We start from the raw sequence: 15,238 nt of genomic DNA, 5'->3' as shown, positions 1-15,238 counted from the left end.
TATAACTTAAGTGCATAAGTTTCTACATGACACAGGCAAAATTTTCTCTTGCTGAGTGACAAGATAAATTCTATCACAAGTCGTGTGTGTATATACATATATATATTTCCTCTACGTATATATTTGCATATTTAAATCTATATTACACTCCTCATTCTCTAATGGGGTGGTCCTCACTACATAAATCTGCCTGGTACAACACACTTAACTCACACAATGAAACACAGAAAGCATTTCTTTTGTAATCCACATTTTCAAGCACTTGCCACAAGAACAAAGAACAAATTCTGGGCCAGATATGGTGGCTCATGCCTGTAATCCCGATACTTTTGGGAGGCCAAGGTGGGAGTATCACTTGAGGTCAGGAGTTCGAGACCAGCCTGGCCAATATGGTGAAACCCTGTTTCTATTAAAAATACAAAAATTAGGGCTGGGAATTAGGGCTGGGCACAGTGGCTCACGCCTGTAATCCCAGCACTTTGCGAGGCCAAGGCAGGCGGATCACGAGGTCAGGAGTTCGAGACCAGCCTGGCCAGCATGGTGAAACCCCATCTCTACTAAAAATACAAAAAAAATTAGCCGGGCATGGTGGCACATGCTTGTAGTCCCAGCTACCCAGGAGGCTGAGGCAGGAGAACTGTTTGAACCTGGCAGGCAGAGGTTGCAGTGAGCCGAGATTGCGCCATGGCACTCCAGCCTGGGGGACAGAACGAGACTCCGTCTCAAAAAAAAAAAAGAAAAAATACAAAATTAGTTGGGCGTGGTGGCGCATGCCTGTAATCCCAGCTTCTCGGGAGGCTGAGGCAGGAGAATGGCTTGATCCCGGGAGATAGAGGTTGAAAAAAAAAAAAAAAATTAACGAAAGCACAAATTTGGAATCGCAATTTTCTGGCTAAGTTTCCAAGCTGCTGTACTCAAAACCCCTGAGAAGCAGCTGCAGGATTAACAGATGCACCGATACCTCCAGGCTAAAATGTAGATGTCAACACATTTCTGGCAACACATGCAGAATTCAGTGGACACCTTTTATCTCTGCTAATATTCACAGTAACTCAACAGGGTGCTTTTCCAAGACTTCTTGATCGGTGGCGGGGGGAGTCCTATAAAACATCAGCCAAATTTGGATGTCGAGGGCAGTGAGTTGTGATTGAAAGAATAAGTAGTTCTTAGGCCGGACGCGGTGGCTCAGGCCTGTAATCCCAGCATTCTGGGAGGCCAAGGCGGGTGAATCACGAGCTCGGGAGATCGAGACCATCCTGGCCAACACAGTGAAACCACGTCTCTACTAAAAAACAAATACAAAAAATTAGCCGGGCATGGTGGCGGGCGCCTGTAGTCCCAGCTACTCAGGAAGCTGAGGCAGAATGGCGTGAACCCGGGAGGTGGAGCTTGCAGTGAGCCAAGATCGCGCCACTGCACTCCAGCCTGGGCGACAGAGCGAGACTCCGTCTCAAAAAAAATAAATAAAAAATAAAATAATAGTAATAATAAGTAGTTCTCATTCAGACTGTTCTATGTCCTCCCTGCGGGACGGGCACAAGTCAGTTAACCTCAGGGAGCCAGGCTTGCTTAAACCAGAGACCTCAAGCATCATTTCAGAATTATAGTCATGTCTGTTCTTTGGGGGCATTTTTATCTCATCACCTTCTAGAATGACAGAGTCATCATTTCTAAATGGAACTTCAAGGCCAGGTACAGTGGCTCATGCCTGTAATCCCAGCACTCTGGGAGGCCAAGGAGGGAGGAAGGCTTGAGCCCAGGAGTTCAAGACCAGCCTAGGCAACAAGATCGCTACAAAAAATAAAAAGCAGTCTAGGCATGGTGGCTCACCCCTGTAATCCCAGCACTTTGGGAGGCCGAAGCAGGTTAGGAGTTCAAGACCAGCCTGGCCAACATGGTAAAACCCCATCTCTACTAAAAATACAAAAATTAGCCAGGCGTGGTGGTGAACACCTGTAATCCCAGTTACTTGGGAGGCTGAAAAAGGAGAATTGCGTGAACCCATGGGGCAGAGGCTGCGGTGAGCCAAGATCACGCCACTGCACTCCAGCCTGGGTGACAGAGCAAGACTCTGTCTCAAAAGTAAAAAATAAAAATAAAAACTTAGCCAGGCATGGTGGCATGCACCTGTAGTCCCAGCTACTCAGGAAGCTGAGGCAGGAGGATCACCTGAGCCCAGGAGCTGGAGGCTACAGTGAGCTATGATCGCACCAGCGCGCTCCAGCCTGGGCGACAGGGCAATTCCCTGTTTTTCTTTTTTTTTTTTTGAGACGGAGTCTCGCTCTGTCGCCCAGGCTGGAGTGCAGTGGCCGGATCTCAGCTCCCTGCAAGCTCCGCCTCCCGGGTTCACACCATTCTCCTGCCTCAGCCTCCTGAGTAGCTGGGACTACAGGCGCCCGCCACCTCGCCCGGCTAGTTTTTTGTATTTTTTAGTAGAGACGGGGTTTCATCGTGTTAGCCAGGATGGTCTCGATCTCCTGACCTCGTGATCCGCCCGTCTCGGCCTCCCAAAGTGCTGGGATTACAGGCTTGAGCCACCGCGCCCGGCCTCCCTGTTTCTAAATATATACATACATACATACATACATACATACATACATACATACATACATACATACAGAAATAAATGGAACTTCAGGGAAGAAAGCAGCAGCATCTACCACTCCTCTCTTTTGTGTTGTGATTCATACTTCCACATTCTGTCATCACGATTAGCCCCAGAGCCATGATGGACAGATATTATCATCTCCAATTTACAGATGAGGAAAGAGCCTGGCTGTCCATTGAGCAGATCCCCTGAGCCCCTTGTGGGCCAGGACAGTGTCTTATCTCTGTATCCACAATGCCTCAGACATAGTAGGAGCTCAATAAATGTTTAATTGAACTCAAGGTCATGTGCCCACAATCATTTGACTGCTAAGCAGGGATTCAAACCTAGGTTCTCCCACCTCCAGACTCAAGCTCTGGTTCATAGACCATAAAGGGCATCCCCTCGTCAGGCTAGAAGTATGCCTGGATCATTACATAAGGCATTCCTCATTTTAAAAAAATCAAGAGCAGCCAGGCGTGGTGGCTCACACCTGTAATCCCAGCACTTTGGGAAGCTGAGGCAGGAGGATTACTTGAGCCCAGGAGTTTGAGACCAGCCTGGGCAACATAGCAAGATCCCATCTCTATTTTTCCTTTTTTTTTTTGGAGATGGAGTCTCACTCTGTCGCCCAGGCTGGAGTGCAGTGTTGCTATCTCGGCTCACTGCACCTTGAACTCTGCCTCCTGGATTCAAGCAGTTCTGCCTCAGCCTCCTAAGTAGCTGGGATTACAGGCACCCACCACCATGCCTGGCTAACTTTTGTATTTTTAGTAGAGACAGGGTTTCACCATGTTGGCCAGGGTGGTCTTGAACTCCTGACCTCAGGTGATCCACCTGCATTGGCCTCCTAAAGTGCTGGGATTACAGGCGTGAGCCACTGCGCACGGCCCTCACCTCTATTTTTAAAAAGAAAAAAGAAAAATAAATTGAGGCCAGGCATGGTGGCTCACACTTGTAATGCCAGCACTTTGGGAGGCCAAGGTGGGCAGATCATGAGGTCAGGAGTTTGAGACCAGCCTGGCCAACACAGTGAAACCCCGTCTCTACTAAAAATACAAAAATTAGCCAGGCACGGTGGCAGGCGCCTGTAATCCCAGCTACTCCGGAGGCTGAGGCAGGAGAATCACTTGAACCCGGGAGGTGGAGGTTGCAGTGAGCTGAGAGCACGCCACTGCACTCCAGCCTGGGTGACAGAGCCAGACTCCATCCCGACAAAAAAAAATTTAATCAAATAAAATAAACTGAGAGTGCCTAGATGGCGGGGAAGATGCTGGTAGAGATGAATGATGCTCTTTGGGATCTCACGCGATAGTTTTAGGGACTACGAGTGTCATTCAGGGAAAATGAGGCATCTCTGTGACTTTTCTATTCTCTATCAGATGACAATGAAAGTTATCCAGATTGTTGGCCGGGCACGGTGGCTCATGCCTGTAATTCCATCACTTTGGGAGGCCAAGGCGGGTGGATCACCTGAGGTCAGGAGTTCGAGACCAGCCTGGCCAACATGGTGAAACCCCGTCTATACGAAAAATACAAAAATTAGCCGGGCGTGGTGGTGCACACCTGTAATCCCAGCTACTTGTTAGACTGAGGCAAAAGAATCGCTTGAACCCGGGAGGTGGAGCTTGCAGTGAGCCGAGATTACGCCACTGCACTCCAGCCTTGGGCAACAGAGCGAGACTCTGTCTCCAAAAATAAAAATAAAAAAAGAAAAGAAAAAAAGAAATCTGTACTTGTACCCTCTAAATATATAAACATTAGGTTATAAAATTGAAATAATCTATGATGGTAGAGAGAATTGAAGTGGAGCTTGAGGCAAACTTGTCCCCAGTCACCACAGCTCTGAGTTTGGTGACGGGAGGCTCATCTTTGCTTGGGATGAAGCAGAAAAATGACCACTCCCAGGATGAGATGGAGAGGTCACTTCCTTTGGTCAGTAAGGGAGTGGCTTTCGGGACGCACCCCCAAACGATGATGTTTAGGGGACCCTCTCAGGGCCTACAAGGATCTGGGTCTCCTCCTCTCCGTCATTATTCTATTTTGCCAGCAGTGCCTAGAACTCCGTTCTGCTTCAAGCCGCAGAGTGGAGGAGAAGACACTGAGGCTTGGAGATGCTGTTTCATGGAGTCCTGGCTTTGCGGAAAAGTGGGCTTGGGGGGCAGCAGTGGGGAGGGGTTCTCCAAAGAAGAGAGGCTGCTGTGGTGAAGGGACAGAGGGAAGGAGCCCCCAGGGCCTCCCGATGCCACTGCGGTAGGAGGGTCCCCTCTCCTCTCCCCCATCTCTTCTCCTCCCCAGCAGGTCCCCCGCATCCTCTCTCTGGCGCAGCCCACCCTCTGCTGCCTCCCTGGTCTCTTTCGGGGGCTCCTACCTTCAGCTTGCACTGTGGAGGACATGGCTGTTCTTGGGGACACGCCCAGGAATGATGCGGGGGTGCCTCAGTACGGGGTGGGAAAAGCCCCCTTAAACTCCAGAAGCCAAGCAGTCACCGGGGGGGCAGCGACCGACATGAAGGAGGGACCAGACAGACGGCCATGGGGCACAAGCCATCGGGGGCGTTGGGAGGCCCAGGAGGAACTGGGCAGCGCCGGGTCTCGCCAGGGACAGAATGCGGCCTCACAATCCTGCCCCACCGCCAAGATTCTCAGGTTCTGAGCCTGGAGTCCGGCTGCTAGCCAGTGACTCATGGCGCCCACAGCCAGGTGCCACCCCTCGGAGCTCGGATGCTTTGGGGAGAAGCCGGATTAATACCAATGCCAAGGGAATCCTTGATTAAAACCCTGACTTATGAGAAGTGGCAATGGAGAACCAGCCACATGAATACAAAATGTGACAAGACAATGCCCAAGTTGTCAAGTGACAGATGCCCAAGCCAGCAGCCCAGTTTCAGGCTTTCCCTGAGGCCCTAGAAAGTGTCTTTAGGGGCCAGGCGCAGTGGCTCACGCCTGTAATCCCAGCATTTTGGGAGGCCGAGGTGGGCAGATCACCTAAGGTCAGGAGTTCGAGACCAGCCTGGCCAACATGGTGAAACCCTGTCTCTACTTAAAATACAAAAAATTAGCTGGGTGTGGTGGTACGCACCTGTAACCCCAGCTACTCGGGAGGCTGAGGCAGAAGAATCGCTTGAACCTGGGAGGCAGAGGTTGCAGTGAGTCAAGATCACGCCACTGCACTCCAGACTGGGGGACAAGAGCGAGACTTTGTCTCAAAAAAAAAAAAAAAAGTGTCTTTAGGGTCAGTTGAGGTGAGAAGACAGCTGATCCGTGAGTAGGCAGGAGTGGCCCCTCAGTTCCGTGAACCAAGCCCCCCTCAGAAACCCCCACCTCAGGCTGGGCTCATGCCTGTAATGCTCATGTCTGGTGGCTCATGCTTATAATCTCAGCACTTTGGGAGGCTGAGACGGGAGGATGGCTTGAACCCAGGAGTTTGAGACCAGCCTGGGCAACACAGTGAGATCCCATCTCTACAAAAAATAAATTTTTTTTTTTTAAAAAAAGATCATTCATTCATTCTAGTGGATCATTTTCCTTACTTTCCTGGGACAATTCCTTTTTGCATTTATAATGTAGCATTAGAAAAAGGGATATGGGGCCGGGTGCGGTGGCTCACGCCTGTAATCCCAGCACTTTGGGAGGCCAAGGCGGGCGGATCACGAGGTCAGGAGATCGAGACCATCCTGGCTAACACGGTGAAACCCCGTCCTACTAAAAGTACAAAAAAAATTAGCCGGGCGTGGTGGCAGGCGCCTGTAGTCCCAGCTATTTGGAAGCCTGAGGCAGAAGAATGGCAGAGGATGCAATGAGCCAAGATCGCGCCACTGCACTCCAGCCTGGGCAACGGGCGAGACTCCATCTCCAAAAAAAAAAAAAGAAAGAAAGGGATATGGGCTGGGCGCGGTGGTTCATGTCTGTAACCAGAGCACTTTGGGAGCCAAGGCGGATGGATCACTTGAGGTCAGGAGTTCGAGACCAGCCTGGCCACACAAACATGGTGAAATCCTGTGTCTACTAAAAATACAAAAACTAACCAGTTGTGGTGGTGCGCACCTGTAGTCCCAACTGCTCAGGAGGCTAGGGTGAGAGGATCGCTTGAGGCTACGAGGTCAAGACATGGCCTCCCAATGTGCTGGGATTACAGGAGTGAGCCACCATGCCTGGCCCCTTTAGTTTTCGAGAAACCCTTTTCCATGGAAACACAATCCTCCTGTATTCCTGTATCCAGGAACTATGACTTGTAGTCTGTCGTGTGTGTGTGTGTGTGTGTGTGTGTGTGTGTGTGTCTGTGTCTGTACAGCCTTATTGAGGTGTAATAATGATGTCTTGCTTTTTTTTTTTTTTTAAAGAGACAGGGTCTTGCTGTGTTGCCCAGGCTGGTCTCAAACTCCTGAGCTCAAGTGATCTCCTGCCTCAGCCTGCCAAAGTGGTGGGATTACAGGCATGAGCCACTGCTCCCAGCCCTTGTGTCTTGCTTTTAAAGCCTACACAGGCTTCTTATACATCACATGACCTAGACTAGTCCCGGCCCCTGTCACCCGCAAGTCTCTGTGTACCCCTCCCACTATCAGAGTAATGTTCCTTCAGTGACTATGCTCAGCTGAGCCACCAGCTCTCCCTGCTTACAAAACCTTCAGTGGCTCTCTGCAGCCCACGGTGTGAGATCCTGGCCCTTCAGCATGCCATTCGGGACCACCCTGCCCTGCACCCGGTGACCCTGAGTGCCTGAGAGAAGCACCTTCCACGCGAGCTGCTTTTTTTTTTTTTTTTAATAAGGAGTTTCACTCTTGCTGCCCAGGCTGGAGTGCAGTGACACGATCTCGGCTCACCGCAACCTCCGCCTCCCGGGTTCAAGCAATTCTCCTGCCTCAGCCTCCCGAGTAGGTGGGATTACAGGTGTGTGCCATCATGTCTGGCTAATTTTTCTATTTTTAGTAGAGAAGGGGTTTCACCATGTTGGCCAGGCTAGTCTCGAACTCCTCACCTTAAGTGATCTGCCTGCCTCAGCCTCCCAAAGTGCTGGGATTACAGGCATGAGCCACCGTGCCCGGCCTATGTTTTTCTTTTTTTTTTGAGACAGAGTCTCACTCTGTCGCCCAGGGTGGAGTGCAGTGGCACGATATTAGCTCACTGCAAGCTCTGCCTCCCAGGTTCACGCCATTCTCCTGCCTCAGCCTCCCAAATAGCTGGGACTACAGGCGCCCACCACCACACCTGGCTAATTTTTTGCATTTTTAGTAGAGACAGGGTTTCACCGTGTTAGTCAGGATGGTCTTGATCTCCTGACCTCATGATCCGCCCGTCTCGGCCTCCCAAAGTGCTGGGATTACAGGCATGAGCCACCGCGCCCGGCCGTTTTTCTTAATTTGACTTCCTGTAGATCAATAGGCATATTTTATCTTTGGCCGCCTCTGCAAGCCTTTCCATACCTCAATCAAATTCTCCTTCTCGTTTCTCTGAATCACTTCCACCATCTGCCCCCATCCCTGACCTTTCACGGGCACTTACTGGACACTTACAATACCTAAAGATCTATGCCTGGCAGTGAAGGAGCTGGTCAAACCACGCATTAAGAAATCCACATTCCTGGTCAGAGACAGCCTCGAGGCGGGAGGCCTTTAGGGACACGACACCGTTTAGCCACCAGGGGGCATGGATATGGCCCCTGGTGACTTGTTTAAAGAAAGACAGAAGGGACAGGAGGAATTCATGTCATCCCAGGCATCTGTCCCAGCCCTGCCGCTGAGCTGATGAGCTGATGAGCTCGAACGGACAATGACTGGGTTTTTGACAGTTCAGTATGTGAAAGAATTCAAATTTACTGCTGTTGGAATTTTAAATTATTCTGACCCTTGAGAGGAATGTGGCTAGGTGGCTTGACTCATATTGCATGCAGCTCTTTTTTTTTTTTTGAGATGGAGTCTTGCTCTGTTGCCCAGACTGGACTGCAGTGGTGTGATCTCGGCTTACTCCAACCTCCGCCTCTCAGGTTCAAGCAATTCTCCTGCCTCAGTCTCCCGAGTAGCTGAGATTACAGGCGCCCACCACCATGCCCAGGTAGTTTTTGTATTTTTAGTAGAGATGGGGTTTCACCATGTTGACCAGGCTGGTCTGAACTCCCAACCTTGTGATCCACCTACCTCGGCCTCCCAAAGTATTGGGATTACAGGCATGAGCCACTGCGCCTGGCAACTTCTGCCTTTTTTTTCTGTAAAAAAGTAGGAAGACTAGGCCGGGAGTGGTGGCTCATGCCTATAAACCCACTGCTTTGAGAGGCTGAGGCAGGAGAATGGCTAGAGCCCAGGAGTTCCAGACCAGCTAGGGCAACATAGTGAGACCCTGTCCCTATAACACTGTTTTTAATAAATAATTAGGAAGACTAAATGGAGCCAGAGATAAGACTCTCACAGATTACGATCCCTACAGAGTAATAAATTATCTTCCTTGAAACTACATCAATAAAATCGCTGTAATGTATACACTGGTCTCATACAGAAAATGTAATCTTGGCTGGGCGTGGTGGCTCATGGTTGTAATCTCAGCACTTTGGGAGGCCAGAGCAAGCAGATCGCTTCAGTTCAGGAGTTCAAGACCAGCCCGGGGAAGATGGTAAAACCCCATCTTTACTAAAAATACAGAAAAAATAGCTGGGTGTGGTGGTGCACACCTGTAGTCCCAGCTACTTGGGAGGCTGAAGTAGGAGAAACACTTGAACTTGAGAGGCGGAGGTTGCAGTGAGCTGAGATAGCGCCACTGCACTCCAGCCTGGGTGACAGAGTGAGACTCTGTCTCAAAAGAAAAAAAAGGCAGACACAGTGGCTCACGCCTGTGATTCCAACACTTTGGGAGGCCAAGGTGGGCAGAGCAACTGAGGTCAGGAGTTCAAGACTAGCCTGGCCAACACGGTGAAACCCCATCTCTACTAAAAAAAATACAAAAATCACCCAGGCATGGTGGCATATGCTGTAATCCCAGGTACACAGGAAGCTGAGGCAGAAGCATCACTTGAACTCAAGAGGCAGAGGTTGCAGTGAGCCAAGATTATGCCACTGCACTCCAGCCTGGGTGACAGAGTGAGACTCTGTCTCAAAAAAATAAATAGCCAGGCATGGTGGCTCACGCCTGCAATGCCAGCACTTTGGGAGGCTGAGGCGGGCAGACCTGAGGTCAGGAGTTCAAGACCAGCCTGGCCAACATGGTGGAAGCCCACCTCTACTAAAAATACAAAATTAGCTGGGCGTGGTGGCACATGCCTGTAATCCCAGCTACTCGGGAGGCTGAGGCAGGAGAATCTTTTGAATCTGGGAAGCAGGGTTTGCGGTGAGGTGAGATTGCGCCACTGCACTCCAGCCTGGGCAGTAAGAGCAAAACTCTGTCTCAAAAATAAATAAATAAATAAATATAACAAAAAAAAAATTTTTTTTTGAGACGGAGTCTCACTCTGTTGCCCAGGCTGGAGTGCAGTGGCCAGATCTCAGCTCACTACAAGCTCTGCCTCCCGGGTTTACGTCATTCTCCTGCCTCAGCCTCCCGAGTAGCTGGGACTACAGGCACCCGCCACCACGCCCGGATAGTTTTTTGTAATTTTTTAGTAGAGACGGGGTTTCACTGTGTTAGCCAGGATGGTCTCGATCTCCTGACCTCATGATCCGCCCGTCTCAGCCTCCCAAAGTGCTGGGATTACAGGCTTGAGCCACCGTGCCCAGCCAACAAAATAATTTTTTTAAAAAAGAAAATGTAATTCTTCTAAAACTTCTCTGTCTCTGCCTATCTCTGCCAATGCAAGTTAAATCTTAACTTCTCCGCTTCAGAATGCTGGCCTTCATCTTTCGGGAGTTGGTGTTCCTGGTGGTCATCCTTAAGCTATATACCTAACTGTATTTTCTCAATTACATTATTTAAGGTTGACAAGTATGCCAACTCCCCTCTGTTGCTTGGGAAATCTGGATGTCTTTGTAGGTGTGGCATAATAATATATTTGACCTTTGTCCCTAGTTCTTGGCTCAGCGCACCCCTTGACCTTGGAATTTCCTGAGTGACAGGCGTCTTTTGTTATTAATCACACCTGAGTTTATGCTAATACAGTGACTTTAGCCCCTGGAGAGTGGCTGGTAGACAAAGTGATTAGAGTTGGAATTGTAAGCCCTACCCTTTGACCTCTGGAAATGGGGAGGAGGCTGGAGATTAATCTGTATAAGAACTTTTGGGCCAGGCATGGCAGCTCACACCGGTAATTCCAGCACTTTGGGAGGCCATGGTGGGAAGATCACTTCAGCCCAGGAGTTCAAGCCAGCCTGGGCAACATAGCAAGATCCCATCTCTACAAGAAATTTAAAAATTAGCCTAGGAAGACTATAGTCCCAACTACTTGGGAGGCTGAGGTGGGAGGATCGCTGGAGCCCAGGGAAGTTAAGGCTGCAGTGAACCGTGATTGTGTCACTCACTGTACTCCTCCAGGCTGGTCAACAGAGCAAGACCTTGTAAAAAACAAACAAACAAACAAACAAAAAAACAACTTCTGGTCAGGCACAGTGGCTCACGCTTGTAATTCCAGCACTTTGGGAGGCTGAGGCGGGCGGATCACCTGAGGTCGGGAGTTCAACACCACCCTGGCCAACGTGGTGAAACCTTGTCTCTACAAGAATACAAAAACCAGCCAGGCATGATGGCAGTACCTATAATCCCAGCTACTTGGGAGGCTGAGGCAGGAGAGAATCACTTGAACCCAGGAGGTGGAGGTCGCAGTGAGCCGAGATCGCTCCACTGTACTTTAGCCTGGGTGACAAGAGCGAGACTCCATCTCAAAAAAAAAAAAAAAAAAAACACAAAAAGAACTTTTGAGTGAGATCTGATGAGGAAGGTGGAGTGCCCAGATGGGGTGTAAAGCTCCATGTACCACCCTCTCTCGATACCTTACCCCATGCACCTCTTCCATCTAGTTGTTCCTGACTTGTAACCTTTATAAGAACCTGGTTGGCCAGGCGCAGTGGCTCATGCCTGTAATCCCAGCACTTTGGGAGGCCGAGGTGGGCGGATCACAAGGTCAGGAGTTCGAGGCCAGCCTGGCCAATATGGTGAAACCCCATCTCTACTAAAAATACAAAAATTAGCCGGACATGGTGGCAGGTGCCTGAAGTCCCAGCTACGCGGGAGGCTGAGGCTGGAGAATCGCTTGAACCTGGGAAGTGGAGGTTGTAGTGGGCCGAGATCACACCACTGCACTCTAGCCCGGGGGACAGAGTGAGACTCCATCTCAAAAAAAAATGAAACTGGTCAACGTAAGTGATGTTTCCCTAAATCATTCTAGCAAATTTTTAAACCCAAGGACAGGGCTGTGGTGTTGATATGGTTTGGATGTTTGTCCCCTGCAAATCTCATGCTAAAACATGACCCCCCGTGTTGAAGGCACAGCCCAGTGGGAGGTGTCTGGGTCATGGGGGCAGATCCCTCATGAATGGCTTGGTGCTATCCTCGTGGTAATGAATGAGGTCTTGCTCTAATAGTTCATGCAAGATCTGGTTTCTGTTTTGTTTTTTGGCAGAATCTCACTCTGTCACCCAGGCCAAGGAGGGTGGATCACCTGAGGTCAGGAGTGTGAGACCAGCCTGGCCAATACAGTGAAACCCCATCTCTATTAAAAATACAAAAATTAGTTGGGTGTGGTGTGGTGTCAGGCGCCTGTAATCCCAGCTACTCAGGAGGCTGAGGCAGGAGAATCACTTGAACGTGGGAGGTGGAGACTGCAGTGAGCTGAGATCGCGCCACTGCACTCCAGCCTGGGCAACAAGAGCAAAACTCCATCTCAACAAATAAATAAGTAAATAAATAAATGGGAAGCAGAGCATAAAAGTTTGGAAAATTTGCAGCCTGGCCATGTGGTAGAGAAGGAAAGAACATTTTCAGGGGTGGAATTCAAGGAGCCTGCGGAGCAATCATTTGGTAGAGAGATTTACATGACTAAAAGGGAGCCAAGTGCTAAGAGTCAAGACAATGGAAAAGAGGCCTGGAAGCCATTTTGGAAGTAAAGACTAAGGCACAATCTGTAAGACTTGGCAGCTTCCATGTGGAACCTCCAGGTGCACAGAATGCAAGAGTGAAGGAGGCTTAACAGCTTCCACCCAGATTTCACAGGATGTATCAGAAAGCCCAGGTGCCCAAGCAGAAGCCTGCAGCTGAGAAGGAGCCCCTGCAGAGACTCTACTAGGGGAGTGCTGAGGGGAAATGTGGGGTTGGATCTCACACACAGAGGCCCCACTGGGGCACTGCCTAGTGCAGCTGTGGGTAGGGGACCACAACCCCCTAGACAGACCCCAGAAAGGTAGATCCACCAGCAGCTGGCATCCTCAGCCTGGAAAAGCCACAGGCAGCAGACTCTAACCCGTGAGAGCAGTCATGGGGGCTCTCCCTTGACATGGACTAAAGGGAGATAAAGCTTTAAGGCTTAATGTCTGCCCTGGTGGGTTTCAGACTTGCCTGGAGCCTGTTACCTCTTTCTGTTGGCCAATTTCTCCCTTTTGGAATGGGAATGTTTACGCATTGCTGGTACGACCATTGTGTATTGGAAGTAACCACCTTGTTTTTTATCTTATAGGCTTTTATCTTACAGAGATTCTTCTGCCTCAGCCTCCCGAGTAGCTGGGATTACAGGCGCTCGCCACCATGCCTGGCTCAATTTTTGCATTTTTAGTGAAGATGGGGTTTTGCCATGTTGAACAGGCTGATCTCAAACTCCTGACTTCAAGTGATCCAGCCACCTGCCCAGGCCTCCCAAAATACTGGGATTACAGGTGTGAACTACCACGCCTGGAGGGTCATGGATTCTCTTTCAAGTTTTGGTTTACAACCAAAGTATTAGAGACAAGGTCTTGCTATATTGCCCAGGTTGCAATGGCTATTCACCAGCAGAGTCCCACTAGAGATGAGCAACTGGCTACTCAGGAGGCTGAGGCAGGAAGATTGCTTGAGCCCAGGAGTCTGAGGCTGTAGTGTGCAATGAACACCCCTGCACTTTGGCTTGGGCAATATAGTGAGACTGTATCTCTAAAAACAAAAAAAGAAAAGCATCTACTAAAGATAATCTCTCTACAAAATGTGATTTGAAATATGTACATAATGGCTGGGTGCAGTGGCTCATGCCTGTAATCCCAACACTTTGGGAGGCTGTGGCAGGTGGATCACTTGAGGTCAGGAGTTCGAGACCAGCCAGGCCAACATGGCAAAACCCTGTCTCTACTAAAAATACAAAAATTAGCCAGGCATGGTGGCAGGTGCCTGTAATCCCAGCTACTCTGGAGGCTGAGGCACAAAAATCACTTGAACCTGGGAGACAGGGGCTGCAGTGAGACGAGATCATGCCATTGCACTGCAGACTGGGCGACAGCAAGACTGTATCTCAAAAAAAAAAAAAAAAGGAAAGAAAAATGCATGGAAAATCAAATTAGTAAGTATTATAAATAGACGTATTATTTGAAGGAGTTGTGACCTATTTCATTTCCAGCCTATGATGGTTCATCCTTCCTTAGCAACCCAAGAATTCTGACTAGCTATGTGAACTTAGGCAAGTTACTTTATCTCTCTGTTGACCGATGGGGTTGATAACAGCTATTGTGTCTGCCCTTATATGTGGTGAGCTCCAAGGAAGGCTCCCTCAAATAATCGTGAAATTGCGCCACTGCACTCCAGCCTGGCAACAGAGTGAGACTCCATCTCAAAAAAAAAAAAAAAATTAGTGGCTGGGTGCGGTGGCTCACGCCTGTAATCCCAGCACTTTGGGAGGCTGAGGCCGGCAGATCACAAGGTCAGTTGTTTGAGACCAGTCTGGCCAACATGGTGAAACCCTGTCTCTACTAAAAATACAAAAATTAGCAAGGCGTGGTTGTGTGTGCCTATAATCTCAGCTACTGGGGAGGCTGAGGCAGGAGAATCGCTTGAAACCAGAAGGCGGAGTTTGCAGTGAGCCAAGATCGCGCCACTGCACTCCAGGCTGGGCAACAAGAGCGAGACTCCATCTCAAAAAAAAAAAAAAAAAAATTAGCCAGCATGGTGGTGCAGACCTATACTCCCAGCTACTCAAGAGGCTGGGGGTGGAGGACTGCTTGAGCCCAGGAGGTTGAGGCTTCTGTGAACTATGATTATGCCACTGCACTCCAGTTTGGGTGATAGAGCGAGACCCCATCTCTCACACTCACACACACACACACACACACACACACATCGTGTGATGCTGTCACTTGATAAGTTATATTCCATTCATGTAAAATTAAGTGAGTTGCTCCACTTCCCAGGCTCAAGTGATCCTCCCACCTCAGCCTCCTGAGTAGCTGGGACTATAGGCCCGCACCACCATGCCCACCTAATTTTTGTATTTTTTAGTAGAGACAGGTTTCACTATGTTGGCCAGGCCGGACCATATGTGCTTTGTAAAACCCTTCCTTAATTGTAAAACATAATACACAGAGAAAAGCGTATCAGACATAAATCTTGTGAATTATTGTAAAGCAAAACATGACACCACTAAGGTCAAGCATGAGAATCTTGCCGGCCACCGCCAAGTCTCTGTGTGTCCCTTTGCTGCCCCAAAGGCATCCACATCCTGGTTGTTGTAACATTATGCTAATCACCTCCTTGTCTTTATACTTTTTTTTTTTTGAGATGGAGT

Source organism: Macaca fascicularis, chromosome 3, assembly GCF_037993035.2.
Source record: "Macaca fascicularis isolate 582-1 chromosome 3, T2T-MFA8v1.1".
Classification (NCBI taxonomy): domain Eukaryota; kingdom Metazoa; phylum Chordata; class Mammalia; order Primates; family Cercopithecidae; genus Macaca; species Macaca fascicularis.
The sequence above is the reverse complement of the archived record's forward strand: the minus strand, read 5'-3'. Positions refer to the sequence as shown.